At 39.1% G+C, this 16658-nt stretch overlaps 1 protein-coding gene across 3 annotated transcripts in view; it reads left to right on the top strand.

Annotated features, from left to right (window-relative positions):
- LOC145990002 (uncharacterized) overlaps positions 1 to 16658 on the top strand; it is a 321598-nt gene that overhangs the window by 88444 nt on the left and 216496 nt on the right. Inside the window, exon 1 of one of the 3 annotated variants that reach the window (XM_083125580.1) lies at positions 10103 to 10330. The exons of the other annotated variants lie outside the window; for them this stretch is intronic. The gene's annotated coding sequence lies outside the window, so the exon portion shown is untranslated. Of the gene's footprint in view, positions 1 to 10102; positions 10331 to 16658 lie in introns of those variants that run through there. 3 annotated transcript variants of the gene reach the window in all.

The raw sequence follows: 16658 nt of genomic DNA, 5'->3' as shown, positions 1-16658 counted from the left end.
GACTGTGCACACTCCCTTCGGGTTTGGAAGTCACGATCACTCAACTCTTCCCCTCTTACCATTTTGTATGGGTGGAAATGAAGATCAAAGTGCAGCATCCTTCTAACACTACGGTCTGTCTCTCGAAATGTTCTGACCCAAAGCAGTATCGTATTCCGACTGGGTAGACGGCCGTGACGCAGCGGCAATTCCCAATGAAATGCTCGTGAGGGCGACGTCCAACTTGAAGGCAAGGCTACACGAATGTGTAAGGAATGGAAGTAATCATTTATCGAACACAATTTTCAAAACAAAGGAAAATTAATGTAAGCACTGGAGATGGCAATTATTTTTGTAGCAATTTTGATTATTAAACCTTGCATTACATTAAAAAGCTCAGTATGCTGACCAAGGCAGAAATATATTTTATTTTAAAACATAAACTAAACGTAACGTTTCAACCTTCTAGCAAGGTCTTCTTCAGACTCTGTACCAAGTACAAATGAAACAAGGTACAAAACAGGAAGATATATATACAAAAATCACTCCCCTCCAGACACAAGATTATTAAAAAGTTTTTTTTTCTGGAACATTCCAGCAGGTGGCCTTCCCTTGTCAACTGTACTTTCACCTGACGGCGATTTGGATAAACATTTCCTTTCATCTGAAAATTCCTTTCATCTCTCCTCTTTCACCTCTCCACTCTTTTTAAACACACGAGAGAAACAGGACATGACATAGAGTGGCATGAGGCTAAGCAGATAGGAAGGGAGAAGAGAATGCTAGTGGGAAAATGGAAGGAAGCCAAGGAAATAGAGAAGAAAGGAGAAGAAGACACAATGAACTAGAATAGGGGACTGAAGATAAGTGAAAAGGACAAGAGCGAAAGAGGAGAGAAGAAGGAAGAGGAATGAAGAAACAAAGGAAAAAGAGCGTGAGATATAGAGTCAAACCACTTTCCAGATGATAGGAAATGTTTTGCTTGATCGCCTGTCAGGTGACAGTACAGTTGACAAGGGAAGGCCACCTGCTGGAATGTTCCAGAAAAAAAACAACTTTCTAATAATCTTGTGTCTGGAGGGGAGTGATTTTTGTGTATATATATATATCTTCCTGTTTGTACCTTGTTTCATTTGTACTTGGTACAGAGTCTGAAGAAGTCCTTGCTAGAAGGTTGAAACGTTACGTTTAGTTTATGTTTTAAGATAAAATAAATGTCTGCCTTGGTCAGCATATTGAGTTCTTCATATCATGGAAACAAGGCTTAATGGTGTTATAACATTACATTAATTGTTTTATTTATATACACATTTCAAAACCGTCAGCTTTTTCTGCCGGTTTCTCTACAATATGAGTGTGAATTTTGGACCACGTTTGTCTGAAGGGAAATTCTGAATCTAAACGGGAAATATGATACAACACTGCCGAGACTCTTCCCAAGACCTCCCCAGCAACAACTTCTCGGAAGACATAAAATACGTCCCCCCCCCCCCCCCATGGCGTCTGCGGCTTTCTTCCGAGCATATACAGTATTGGTCCATCGTCCATCGAGATCAACTGTTCTTTGGTGCGAATTAGCATGTGCACCAAGGATAATGCAGGCTCCATATGCACTTAGGGACTGCTCTCTCACCTTTTGACCCCGTTATGAATCGATGCCACGTAGGCACGGACCTCGATCGGTCATTTTGAAATGTTTTACGGCCATTGTGTTCTTCCTCTGTGACCCCATTTGCGTTTCTCTTGGATAGATTGTTCAACAGTTAAAGGTTTCCAGGTTTTACCACAAAACTGTGACTATAATATGGTGTTGGTAAAATTTTGCCGTCAATTTCAGAACATATACACCAAATTGCAGCGTATAACAAATAGAAATTTACATTTTAAAAATAGCTTTACTTCTGCAGCTAACTGGTTCGATACCCGGTGGAGGCACATAGTGGTTCGGATCCCACTTTAAACTGTAGGTCTAGTCCCGATTAGCCTTACTGTGCATAAACTGGACTTATAACACCAATCAATGCAATTCAATTCAATTCAATTCTGCACCTAACTAACTAACTCTCTAGCCTTCTTAAACCCGAAGGTTTATGGCTGCAGCAACACAAGCCTTCCATCTGACCCTATCCTGGGCAAGATCAATCCAATTTTTAGGTCCTTCTCAACGTTACCTCTTGGCCTTCCTACTGGTCTGTTACAATCAGGTTTCCCAACAAGAATCCTGTAAACTCTTCTTTCCTCTCCAATTCGTGCCTGCCCACCTAAGTCTTCTTGATTATTTTTGCAGCAGCTTTTGGAAACACATGAATATTTGAAACCGCGCTTGTATCCGCATATTTTTACACCACACTGCATTGCGTAGAAAATAGTAAGGTTATCTATTTGATATCTCATATATCGGCAAAAGAATTAATGGGTTTGGTAAATCGTTTTATAATGGACTAGTTTGTAACCTCATGACCTCTACTGACTTTCTCTGCGATTCTTTCCTCTACCTAGAGATTATCACGGAGAGATTTCAACAAGCGGTTTCCAAAGGAACTGCCCAAAAATATGACAAAGGGATTTCAACCAGTTTGATTGACGAGGCCGGTGCCCGAGAACAGGAGATTAAGAGGCAAGATGTCACCCAGGAACTCCCACTGTCATGTTGATGGAGATAGATATGGAACTGAAAAGAAAAAAATCTCCGTCACAATCTAATTCCTCTAGGTACTGTCACGCTCCATCGGCGAACAACTTTCACAACGGCCGTGTCCTGCAAGCTTCATCTTTCACTGGAAATGGCTACTTCGACATGCACCAAAAGATGGAATTTTCTTAGGAGAAAGAGATGCTCCTCAGCGCCTCTGGAATATCATGAGGGAGGGCATGAGGGTACTCACATACATGCTTTTAAGCAAGAAAGATATTTCAAAATCTGCACTGCAGTCTTATACTCGTATCTAGAGTTTTGGTTTTTTGCCCAATTTGTGCACAGGAAGGCTAATCGGGAATGGATCTACAGTTGAAAGCGAGATCCGAACCCCGTAACCCCTTCATTACAAGGCGACGACGTTACCACTACGCCATCAAAGATTAAACTGGTATCTGAATAACATTGTGTAAACATTGTATACTACGTAGGTGATTGGTTTGTTAACGTGCACGAGCAAGCCTAATTGCCCATTCTAAGTTGCTGCAGGACACGCTTTACAACAGGACACTGTGGCTGAGTGGTTAATACAGCGTACTACGACCCCTGGGATCCTGGGTTCGAGTCCCGGCATGGGTGTTGTTTGTGAGTGTTCGTTCATCAATTTTGTCATATCATCACCCATCCTCATCTTCGCGATTAGCCAAAAGTGGAAGAAAAGCGAAGTAAAATAAACCAATTGAAAAAAAATGTATTGTCATGTATTTCTGTGAACTTGCAGAATGTATATGTAATATACAGCGTCTTTCACCCTATACGAATATGTCCCAAGTTTCTCGTCTTATTCCAATCTATGACCAGAAAGGTCTTCGGAACTGTTGATTCATAAGCTGTGTTTCTTGGGTAGTTAAAAAGTCAAAATTCAAAAACGTTTTATGAATATTACAAAGCTATTGTAGAAAAATATGCAAAGGAGGGTTCAAATGGGTCTAAACTTAAGAGATCCTCTCTACGAAATTTCAAGCTGCAGTAGTTTCTATAATTTGTTGTTAATTTATGTAATTTAGCCTAACCTTTCTGCCACTTTGCTAATCGCGACCAGGAATTTAAGCGACTTCATGATTATAATGATGAAGAAACACTCGCGGAGAATACCATGCACAGGCTGGGAATCCAAAGCTGGGACTCCTGACGTTGAAGGCTCACTGTGCTAACCACTCCGTCATGTAGATCGGCTAGTTTCCATAATTTTGACATGAGTATGCAAACGAATTTGACCGCCATACACTGTAATTGTTCCTTTACGTTTGGTTCTTCACAGATGTTTATCTGTACATTACTACCGATATTTTATCACATAAAGCTTACAACAAAATCATGCTATGACATCCCAAACAGACACGTAGCCATGTGGAAGGGGGGGCCTAAGGAGCTCCTCAGAAGTTCTAAAAATATCTAATTTAAATGTCATTGTTAATAAGAGAAATAAAGTTATAACCAAAGTAAATACTGCATTACATCGAAAAGAAAAGTTAAGTATAATAGAGGAACCAGGCTATATTTTTTATATTTTACCATTAAACAATAAGTATTATTGTCATTATTATTTTTACTAATCAAGTTTTATCTATAGCTTAACCCCCTCTACAAATATTTCTGGCAACACCCGTGCTCATAAGGGATGAGCCCTCTCTCCCCCCCGAAATAAAATTCTGGCTACGGGCCTGATCCCAAACCTTTGCTGCCTTGCACAATAGATATGTTGTCAATACTTGTTGAACAACGATTTGCTTTGACCTGTCGGGTCAGAACAAAGCACTCTGTCAAACGTTCGTCACAACGAGCCAATGTCCTCATGACGGAAATCTTAAGATGATTGCAGATCTGTGAGGAGATTCGTCCCACACTAGACTCAGCATTCTTCTCGCAGTGCCAGATCTAAAGAAAAGCGAACATCGGATGAAAGAAATGCGCCAGTCAGAACTTGCTGATGCATTTGGGCTGGGCAAGAAGAAGTATGATGCCGACCTCATCATTCTTGCTGAAACGGACATTCACACTTGGCAATAACATCAGTCGTTGTTGACACGTGGACATATTGACGCAACGCGAACCAGAAACCTAACATCTGGGGTTTTATAATAGATATTTTTTTTATTCGTTGACGTCAACAATGATGGGTTGCTCTTTCACCAATGTCCGCCTCTTATTGCAGAACACGACTTTGAGACCTGATAACACCTAGTGTGTTGGTGGGGAACAGTAAAGGGTAAGGACCTGACCTCTTATTAATGCAGGACTGATGATATCTGCGCTTCGGAACAAGAAACTGTTGAGGTCATCTTGCCGGCCAATGCAAGAGGCGAATGCACCAACAGTACAAGGTTGGTGAATTGGACGATTTGCAAGTGCGATCAGAGGCAGCAGGATGTAGATGGGCGGAATTGATATGCAGAGGAGTTCTTCTTGAGTATTTTCACTTCATGACTAACCGTTTTCGCCGACATAATGGACGACATGCTGTAACATATATGCATTCTTTATAAGCCCATCAATACCGCGGCTATATGCTTTTGAATTTGAACCCCTGCTTGAATGCTGGAAGTGGACACAGATATACTTTCCAACGGATAGTTTTTAAATCTGATGCCTGTAGAATTTCTAACTATGTCTCTTCTCTGGATAATAAGGTGAAAGGATTTTCGTAGAATCATCTAAGGTAAGAAAGATATTCTTCGAAAAGAAGTCATTGTCTGAGATCTTGTTGAGCTTAGAATGGAAGAGATAGAAACAGGTGCAAGAGGAATTGATGCCACTACGTTCAAACTGCGAATAAAATAATTTATTCTTGCAAGGAAGCTGATTCCTCGTTCCATCGTTATTTGTTATAATAATGCAGATATACAGTATGAACACTTATATTATGTTACAGAAACATAAACACACGCAAGTCTTCATTACTGAACTAAACTCCGTAGCGCAACAGCCTTCGAAGGGCCAGGGCCTTACAGAGTGGCTTTTCATTATGTGACGCGTGGTCAGCGCATCAAATCGCACGAAAGGCGTGAGCGCTAACCACTTGGCTACGCGGGAGCCCCGTCTTCATCACTGATTATGTATAACTTGTTTGCAAGAAAATTTCCAGCAGAAAGTAACTGTAAAAATTACTCTTGCTTACTTTCAAGTACCAGTAACTATGAATGAGTTACTTTTTCACTCAATTAAGTAACTTACTTTGAAAAAGTTATTTTCCAAGCACTACCAAAGAGCGGTCAATAGAAAATACTGTCCTCCTTCTCCCAACAAGAGCCACTTTGGAGTACTTTGGAAACCTGCTTACTTTTAACAGTTCTGCGACAGCATACGTTACCATTTCCAGCCCCACATTTCCCTAATGCTCCTGGGCGTGTCTCGCGCAGCCATCTTGAAAAGAGAAAGAAGAAAAATATAAACAATGGGCAAATTAAGGTACGATGGCTTCCCTTTCGTCCACAGTCGTGTAAATACTCGCTAACTAACTCGAAGACACGCCTTAGAAAAATATTTTTACCGTTACACACATTGGACACGTTTCCACAAACACACGGAAAGTGTACTTAGGTTCAATTACTAGCGGGAGGGAAGATTTGAAAATTGGTGCTGTTCAGTGGCGTATGTACGATTTAATTTGTGGGGATAAGTTTGTTTAGTAGCGAGAGTGATGATAACCCCCTCTTTTGTTCAAGTTGGGAACATTTTATTGTCATCCGCAGGTTTTTCCACATAGAGTGCCAAGAAAGAGCATACCCTTCCCCAAAAATATCAGTGCGCTTCCTTAACCAGGGTTGATAAAAATTCATGATTTTTATTTAAAGAAAACATTTTTGATGATTTTTTTAAAATTTAAATCGATTTTTTTTTTTTAAAAAAACACGCTTAAAATTGCTTGTATGTTTTTGGCACCATACATATTTATAGAAATCGTATGTTCTTTTTTTTTAAAAAATAAGAGAGAAACGGAGGAGTAAAGAGGGAGACAGAAAGATTTGCTTTATTTTATTTAGATTTTTGTGCCACCTTTGGCTAATTTGCGAAGATGGGGATAAGTGATGATATGATGAAATTGATGAATGGACAAAAAAAGGGGGAACCCTCGAAGAATGACCAGCCTTCACCAGCCATACATTCGAGGGTATGCGCTTATGTCCTGGTGCCTAAAAGGACCAGGACGTATTTTACATGAATGTCGGTTCCCCTGTTATTTTTTCTCTATTGTTTACATTTTACAAGTTGTCTTGATTCTACAGGTGTCTTGTGCAGACATTCTGTAGGATCAAGTACCGAGGCTGTTCGACAGTCCTGGACAGCCCCGATTTACAAATACTATGTACGTATCACAGATAAGTATAAGAATGGATAAGCATTCTGGTATGATATATAGATTGTCCAGCGAAAAGAATAGACTGTTGCTTCAAATGGGCTTTTACTTTCCCTACATCCTCCCTCTTTTTAAATATTGTTTTCACTACTGACCGCAAAGGTGAACGCACTTGCTTTTCTTTCGAATGTAAAACGCTATTCTGGAACTGGTTAAGCTTTCAGACCAGCAAAATTTCCTTCCAGCAGCGCGTGTTTTTAATTTTGTTTGTGCAGGGGCACGTGAACGGAGGGGAACGGCAAGCCCAGCGTTGTCGACTGCTTTCCACCCCACCCCCTCAGCCAGTACTCCGGTAGACAAAATTTCTTGGAAGGAGAGGGTGACTGACCGTTGGTTTCGACAAGGAATGACTGTGGCGGATCTGTGCGTTGGGTTGTGTTGTGTTGTGCTGTAAAAAACCGTTGGTTTTAATACTGAAATATGAGCGAAAGTAGTGTAAAGAAGAGAAGGCGTGGTGAGGTTCTCAAAAGTAAAGAAAGGCAAATAGTAATGAATATTTTTGTTTATTTAAAACAGAAAAATCCGGATCACAGTGTAAGTTGGTTAGCCAGAGAGACGGCGAAAGCAACTGGAGTTTCTCGGGCTACTGTGTATAAAATTCGTGGCGAGGTTTCAAAAGGTCCTCTTGAAACACCAGGTAAGAAACGACCCAGGAAAAGATCGCCAATTACAAGTAGAAATGTAAAATATAATGATTTTGTCAGAAGTGCTGTGCGACGTCAAGTTCACGAATTCTTTTTTTTAAAAACAAACCCCCAATACTTAATTCTGTTCTTGCTGCTGTTAATTCTGACTCCACATTACCGAATTTTAAAAGATCAACGTTTCATGTCATTCTCAAAGAACTTTGCTTTTCGTTTGAGAAAAGGGGCAAAAATCCATGTTAATGGAAAGAGAAGATTTAATTTCTCTTCGCCATAAATATTTAAGAGAGAATAGGAAGTTTAGGCGTGAAAATATAAATATTGTTTACACTGACGAATCCTGGGTGAACACCGGAACCTCAGTCAATTATGAATGGAAAAACAAGACAATTACAACTGCAAAACAAGCGTTTCTGGCAGGTCTTTCCACTGGTTTAAAAAATCCAACATCTCGCGGAGCGCGATACGCTTTAGTGCATGCGGGTAACGAACACGGTTTTCTGCAAAACTCCCAACTTGTGTTTCAGTGCAAAAAGAATACAGCAGATGCCCATGATGAAATGGATGGAGAAACTTACGAGATGTATTTTCGGGAACAGTTGTTCGGCAATCTCCCTCCGGGATCTGTTATTGTTGTTGACAATGCCTCTTATCATAGCCGCAAGCAAGAGCCAATGCCGACAACCTCGTGGAAGAAGAATGATTTAAGAGAATGGTTGAAATCTCATTGCATTCGTTATGATGACGACATGTTACAGAGAGATCTTCTGGAACTTAGAAATATTCATAAAATTAAGTACGATAAGTATAAGATCGATGAGATGGCATAACACATGGGGCATACGGTGCTTCGTTTGCCCCCATATCATTGCGAACTGAACCCGATTGAACTTGTGTGGTCACAGGTTAAGCATTATGTGCGGTGTAACAACACTTCATTCAAAACTAAAGACATTGAAAATTTAATCACTGAATCATTTAAGACAGTAACAGTTGAGAACTGCCAAAATTACGTAAAACATGTCATGGACATAGAGAAGGAAATGTGGAATGCAGATGAATTGCAGGATGACGTTGATCAGATAATAATCCACTTGGGTGAAGATTCCAGCGAGAATGATGATCTGACAGAAGAAAATGATTCTGGTGATTATTCTGCAATGGAAGGAATTAACCCCCTGGAGTGACATGTGAGAGAAAAGTAAGTTCATTAAGAATTATTCTTTCAGTTTATGTAATTTTGTGAATTTGTTTCTTGTTTTTAATAATAGCTCACCGTGAACTTATTTCTTCAATGTGTACGTACCCGCGATTCAAGCGCCACGCACGTTTGTTTGGTCTTGTACTTTCACTGCCAGCAGGTCCGTTACTCGCCCCTGCGGCAAGCGGCAACGCTGTTCTCATATACCCAACAGTCTATTCTTTTCGCTGGACAACCAATACCAGTGTAATAATGCGTATAAAGGGAAATAAAATACAGTAAATCCTCGTTAATACGGACCCCGATAAGCCGGACTTAATCCGGACAGGCAAAAAAAAAGAAAAAAAAAGAATGCAAGGTTTTTTTAATGTGGCTAGAAGTCAACAATATTGCTTCGTAACGGCTAAAAATACATACATCCAAGTATTGCTTTACATTTTACTATACTGTATAGTGTATTTAGGCCTATGCCCTTTAAATACACCACAATAAACGTGTTTTAATTCACTTTCTACTGTTCTTTTAGGTTATTTCAGTTAATTCTGTCAACTTATCCCCCCACATTAGTCCGGATTAACGAGGTTTTACTGTATATGAAAGTTATGTAGAAAGGAAGGTAGCATTAGATGATATTAAAAGTGGGTAGTTATAGTTGGAGGAAGAGGTATATTGGAAAGACTTCAATAAGAAGGAACTATTCTGGAAGCTCCATGAAGGGTAGATGCTTCAGGGTAGATATGTGGGTTAAGGTGTAGGTGGAAGAAAGTAATTATTGTTCAGAGAGTGTTGACGTTATGTGTGTATGTGATATTGCGTAGTAAAACTGTACAGATTTAGTTAATGGAGTGTTATGGGTTCTTGTCTGGGTTTGAATCCTATGGACACTCACAAACCCGGGACCCCTGGCGTCGTAGCGCGATGTGCTAAACACAAACTGAAGAATATTTAGATTCAAGGGATTCCGTGCTCTTGCGACGAGATAAGCCAAGTGTACCTGGGAGGAACTTCCCACCCAGCTCGACAGGAAATAACTGTCAAGAGGTGACGCATCGCACTCTAGCATCTTACGCACCGCAGCGTCACAAATGATCTTCTCCGTTGCAGGGAACTCAAGTTGCATCAGTGCTGAAATTCTGCGTGGAAGTTTTGCACACACATTGCGGGATGTTGGGCAACCAGGACCGCCTTCTGAGATGTGTCGAAGTTCTTGTAGGCGCCAGTTCGTAATCAGGCTGTGTCTGTGAGGTGTCATTTCCGTGCCATTGTGGCTAGTCCAATAGAAATAGATCTCGCGCCGTAATCGTGTCGGTACTTGAATCGAGTGCAAGTTGTGGATAACTACAGTGCACCAGTGAGAAGCTACTAGCTTCGTTCATACCCATCTTTGGTTTTACCCCTTCAGTATTACTCGGTGTGTTTTCTGTTCGAGTGTTCATCGAAAGCAGTCGTAACAGGTAAGAAAAGTAATTGACCAACAAATTGGAAGTCTTGTTGTTTACTTCGCTTTTCTGCCTCTCTGGGATAATCGCGGCGATGAAGATAGAGCTACTCTAAACTGGGACTATCAGTGGAGAAATCATGGGTCGATCACTCAACATGCTCGACCAACCTAGTATGTGTATAAAAACAGTGGCACATTTTTTTTTGGCCAAGCGGGTCCTATAATACAAGGCCCCCCCGTAGGATTTTTTCTCAGGGGTCAGTCAAAGAAACTTCTTCTTATTAGTAGTAGTAGTAGTACTGCTATTATTATTATTATTATTATTACAATACACAGTTAATTGCACAATATTATATAACAATAAACAATTATTAGTATCAGAGATAAAATAGATCTCGTTGAAAACTGTAAACTGAAGTGTAAATATGCTAACTTGTTATGTTATGTTATTCTAATTTTGTATTTGACTTAGTGCTGTATTAGGTTTCATACTGTGCTCTACACTTAAAATTAAAATAAAATAAGCGATTATTATTATATATTTTTTCAAAAAATACATACGTTTATAATTTTCATATTCTGTATATCCATACATATTTGCATAACTGTACACTTAACATATTAATTCATTTAGGACAAAAGGCTGTTTTCTATAGTTAGATATTAAACTGAAACTTTAAATGTAACCCTACTTCAATAATAATAATAATAATAATAATAATAATAATAATAATAATAATAATAATAACTGTTGCTGTAACTTACGGCCTGTAAGTCACAAAAACTCTTTCCAAAAACCTCAGGAGGGGGGGGGGGCAAGTGCCCCCTGGCCCCTTTCTGCGGGCGCCGTTGCTATAATTTCCTCACTAACCCCAACTTTGGCCACAACACTGAGACCAATGCGGTGGCGAAGTGAATCCTAACTTTGTCTCGATCTGTGAAGGTGATATGGTCAGCACCACGCTCGGATCGGCTTTACTTTGTTTTAAGTGCACTTTATGCACAAATAGACTAATCGAGGTCCTAATCATAAAGCGAATTAGTAATATACTTTATGAAGTAAGGCATAAGAACACTAGTATAACTTATATACCAGTTTAAAGTGGGATTCTAACCACTATGTGCTTCCACCGGGGACTAAACTCGGATCCCTTGATTACAAGGTGACATGTTTACCACTGCACCATCGGAGAGATCATATTACTCTCGTTCATGTACTCATTAATAAGAAGAAGCTGCTTCAGCACAGTCTCTTTTATGTAGGAACATAGACGGAATCAATCCTGGGGTGATATCAACTGGTGCATGAACAGCCATCAATAACTATTTTATCTACTGCCAGTCCATCATCCTCCTAAACATCTTGGGCTATAACGTTCCTTATTTCTTGTCGCCACGATGAAGTTCAGGATGATGAAATGAGGAAGAGAATTCCCGTAAGGAGACAATTTCAGCTGAACTTAAGTTTGTCACGAACAGCACGTTTGAATACACAAAACAAAAACAAAAAAACTAACTAACTAACTAACTCTCTAGCCTTCTTAAACCCGAAGGTTCATGGCTGCAGCAACACAGGTCTTCCATCTGTCCCTATCTTGAGCAAGATCTATATACTCTTCCATCCCTACCGATTTCCTTTAGGTCCATCTCAACGTTGTCCCTCCATCTTCGTCTTGGCCTTCCTACAGGTCTCTTACCATCAGGTTTCCCAACAAGAATCCTGTAAACTCCTCTTTCCTCTCCCATTCGTGCCACATGGCCTGCCCACCTAAGTCTTCTTGATTTAATTATTCTAATAATATCTGGACATGAATACAAATTATTTAGTTCTAAATTATGTAACCTTCTCCACTCTCCTGTCTCCTCATCCCTTTTAGGTCCAAAGATTTTCCTAAGGATCTTATTTTCAAATACTCTCAATTTATTTTCCTCTTTCAATGTAAGGGACCAAGTTTCACATCCATATAATACTACAGGCAAAATTACTGTTTTGTATATTTTAACTTTTAGTTTCTTATATATTAAACGAGAAGACAAAAGTTTATGAAGAGAGAAGTAACATGCATTTCCTGAATTAAGCCTACTTTTTATTTCCTCTTTCATATAATTTTCATTTGTTAATATTACTCCTAAGCAGTGGCGATTTCTCTGGGTGTGTAAGTCGTGTGTCAACGGCCAAAGGAAAATGAAATAAAGAAGAAAGTATCTGTATTTTTATAAATTACGATTTTGAGCGTTTTTCTTCAATTGTCAGTCACGAGCGCCCGGTAGTTTTCGAACGCGGAACAGCGCGCAGTGGTTGTCAGGCAGGCAGATCGGTCCGTGACGTCAGGGCGTTGCGAGGAAATCCAACGTCTTACCACTGCCAAAACATAGGATGACCGCGCATGCGCACCCTGCCACCCACCAGCATGGTTACCTTCTCAAGGCGTTGTATTTGTTCCCAACGATTTGGCTTTCATTCACCCCGCGTTCCGCGTTGTTTTGCTCCTGATTGTTGTGCATTATTTTTTAAACGTGTGGTGTGAAGTGATGTGATTATTTTAAGATGGAAAGTGTTGTGCAAAAGTATTTAAATAATTTATTTTCTTCGCTTTCGTATTCAGAGAAGAAACAAGTGATTGACAATAGTCGACCATGTTCGAATCTCACGATGTCAACATGTGTTAAAGGAAAAAGTTGTGCTGGAAAAGGTTTTGAGAGACATTTTCGAAAAGAACTCTATGAAATTTCAGACTGGCTTTGCGGGTGTGATGTGGTGAATAAATTTTACTGTTGGACATGCTTATTATTCTAGACTAAAAAAGGTGTTGGGAATTATCAAGGGTATGCGGATTTGAATCATCTCAATACTGCAGTGAGAAAACACAGCGAGTCTGAATTGCATCTTTATAATAAAGTTTCTTTAAATTTAGTAGTTTTGTTGCCACCCCTACTAGAATTGACGTTCTTTTGGATACTCAACGAAAAGCTGAAATAGAACTACACAATGAAAAAGTAAAAGAGAACAGAGAAATATCAAAGAGGTTGCTTAACGCCGTCTGCTATTTAGCAAAGCAAGAACTGCCATTCCGAGGCCATGAGGAAAATGCAGCATCTCTAAATAAGGGCAAGTACATGGAATTCCTTATTGCAAGTGCCGAGTTTGATCCCTCATTAAAATAACATTTATTAAATTCTACAGTTTTTTGCGGTACTTCGGCAGGCATTCAAAATGATTTAATAAATTCAGTTTCGGATGTTCTGAGAGATGAAATCTACAATGAAATTCAAAACACAGACTTTGTGGCTATCATGGTCGATGAAACATCAGACATTAGCAAAAAATCTCAGGTGTCAACAGTGTTACGTTTTTTCTCGGCCTCACAGAAAAAAAGTCATTGAAAGATTTCTTGGATTTCATGACATGAGCGCCGATAAAACTGCAGGAGCTCTTTTTAGTCACGTGACTGAAATAATGGATAAATATAAATGTGGGGATAAATTAATTGCCCAGACATACGATGGATATTCTGTAATGAGTGGTCATTTGAATGGCCTTTAAAGTAAAGTTTTGGAAAATTATCCGAAAGCTTTTTATACGCATTGTTATGTTCATGTTATGAACTTGGTGCTGCATCAATCGTTAGAATGTAACAAAGAGCTTAAGGTGTTATTTTGTGGTCTTAAATCACTTAAAACTCATTCTCCAAAGAGGTTACACGAACTTTCTGCTTTCATGTCCAGAAAGCTCCCGTCATTAGCTCCTACCAGATGAAATTTGACCTCTAGGCTAGTGTGGACAGTCAATGACAACAGAGAAGCACTGCTTATGTTTTTTCAACATGTTAGTGAAAGTGGAGACTTCGATCATTTGACTGCAATGACTCCAGAGGACTTTCTAGCTTCTTGAAGGACATCGAAAATATATTTTTAAAAAAGGCTTTATTCAACTTGCTTGCCTTTTCAGACGTATTATTCAGTATATTGCAGTCTAAAAATGTTGATATTTTGTATTGCAGTAATAAAATAACTGAATTTCAACAACAGCTGAAAAAGGAAAGTGAGACTTTCGAAACACTATGGAATTCTATAACTAGTGCAGTAGAAGAGGAAGAGATTGTTGAAATGAAAAGGAGACGACCGAACAACGAATCACAGAAAGACCACTGCCGGAGGCTTTACTTTGAAATCATTGATAATATCAGCAACCAGATAACAATTAGATTCGCATCATTTGAAAAATTGCAATATTTTGATTTACTAAATCCCACAAAACTTGAATAAAACTTGAATAAAAGAGAAAACTTTCCTCACCATCTCGTACATAAATTGTAGGAAATTTATGGCAGTGTGTTTAATTTAACCAAACTGCAGAAGAATGAAATTTATGTTTGGTATGCTTCCCCTGAAAGATCAGAGAAAACACCAATTGAGATTGTAAATTATCACGAATCTAGTGGGTGAGTTTACATAAATATATAAATTAGCAGTGTTGATCGCAACAATTCCTTCCACGACGTCATCTGTCGAGAGATCGTTCTCATCACTGAAGAGGATCCACACATTCTGACGATCTACTCAACCTCAGAACCGGATGATGAATTTAAGTCTTATCCCCATCCAGAAAGAATTACTTTCTAAGCTGCGAGAAGGGGATAAATACAAATTTTATGAGGCGGTGATCAGCGCATTTCTCTCTAAAGAAAGAAGAATAGACTGGAATTCAAGTAACTAAGTAATGAGCAGTTGATTTTTCAAATTACTTTTTGGAAGGATAAATGAAGGGTAAGGGGAAAAACCGGGAATGTTCATTTTAGCGATTTTTCAATGGACGGGTCATTCTTATGTCCACGATGTTTTTTTATGCCCCTCTGGTTGTTTAGAACCCCTCTGGTTGCAAACTCGTGCTTTAAAAATTAATTGTATGGCGAAGTATTGAACATATTAATTTTCTCCTTACCCTTCAAATATATTAATACTTTAAATGAAATATTTACTTCATTTAAAATAATTTATGTAATTTAATGTTTTTCTAAATATTTATAAATTTACACAAAAAAGGTACGGAGAAAATTTGTAATATTGGTTCACAGAAATGAGAGGGGGAGGGGTTAACATTCCTTCTTTGCCAACGCCTGAAGTTCAGGGTCAGGAGACGCCACTGCTCCTAAGTATTTGAATTTGGAAACTGGTTCAAACGAGTTGTTATCAATAATTAGATTTTGATTATTACCTAACAATTGGTTTCGGCCTGTAAGCATATATTTTGTTCTCTCTTTGTTAACTTCCAAACCTATCTCTTTAGCAGTTTTGAAAAATATTTTAGCATTATTCTTGATTGTATTTATATCATCCCCTAATAAGTCTACATCATCTGCATATGCTAACAACTGAGTCACACCATTTAATTTTAGTCCTTCTTTAGTTTCTTTTACCTTCCTAACAACATATTCTAAGTCAAAATTAAAGAGCAATGGAGATAATGCATCTCCTTGTTTTAACCCATCATGAATTGTAAATTTGTCAGACACATTAATACCCACACGAATTTTACTTTCTGTTTCACTGGTGCATACTTTTATCATACTAACAACCATACTAACAAAAAAAACTTGAATAAATGTTTTTAGTGCGATTTCGAAGACAAGTCGGAACCGTGATGGTCCAATGGGTAGGGCAACTGACTGCGAGAGACTCTGGTTCGATTCCCGGGGTGGGTGATCTATGGTCAGTACTGGGATTCACCTAGCCTCTAATAAATTGATACCTGGAGGGTAAAGGTGGCTGGAGCATGGTACTGATCGCATCACCGCCAAGAAAAATGGCCCATGTCGTGAATGTGTGTAGCCCTATCTCCACATCTCCCTATGCGCCTACATGACACGGTGCAATCACCACGGGGAACTTTACAATTACCTTACGAATACAAATCGCCATGTATTTTCCGTGATTTGAATCCAGAACCATTGCTGCCTTAGCTTCTGTACACATATTTTGAATTTTAATTTAAAATTTTGGGTGCGTCAGCACTTAGGCTATTTTGCACCCGTCACGTTATACGGGGTCCAGCCCCTTACCATAACTAAAATAACATAACTGTAATGTCGCATAACTAAAATATTAAAACATTCTGACTCTGATTTAAAGCTGAGGCTGTAAAGAGGCACTAAGCACACAAAAAAGACAAAGCACATGACAACATACACACAGTCCTACGTGGATTATACTGGCCGTACGTCCAGACGCCAGAGCCTCGTTAGTCTGCAAGATTCAGTCCAGGGTTTACTACGGGTAAGGTCACCCCTCTGTACGCATATTGTCTCCAATAGAAATAACTGGACATATTTGAGTTTGGGTTA

Source organism: Lepisma saccharinum, chromosome 7 (genome assembly GCF_977018435.1).
Source record: "Lepisma saccharinum chromosome 7, izLepSacc3.1, whole genome shotgun sequence".
In the NCBI taxonomy this organism is placed as follows: domain Eukaryota; kingdom Metazoa; phylum Arthropoda; class Insecta; order Zygentoma; family Lepismatidae; genus Lepisma; species Lepisma saccharinum.
The sequence above is the reverse complement of the archived record's forward strand: the minus strand, read 5'-3'. Positions and strand labels throughout refer to the sequence as shown.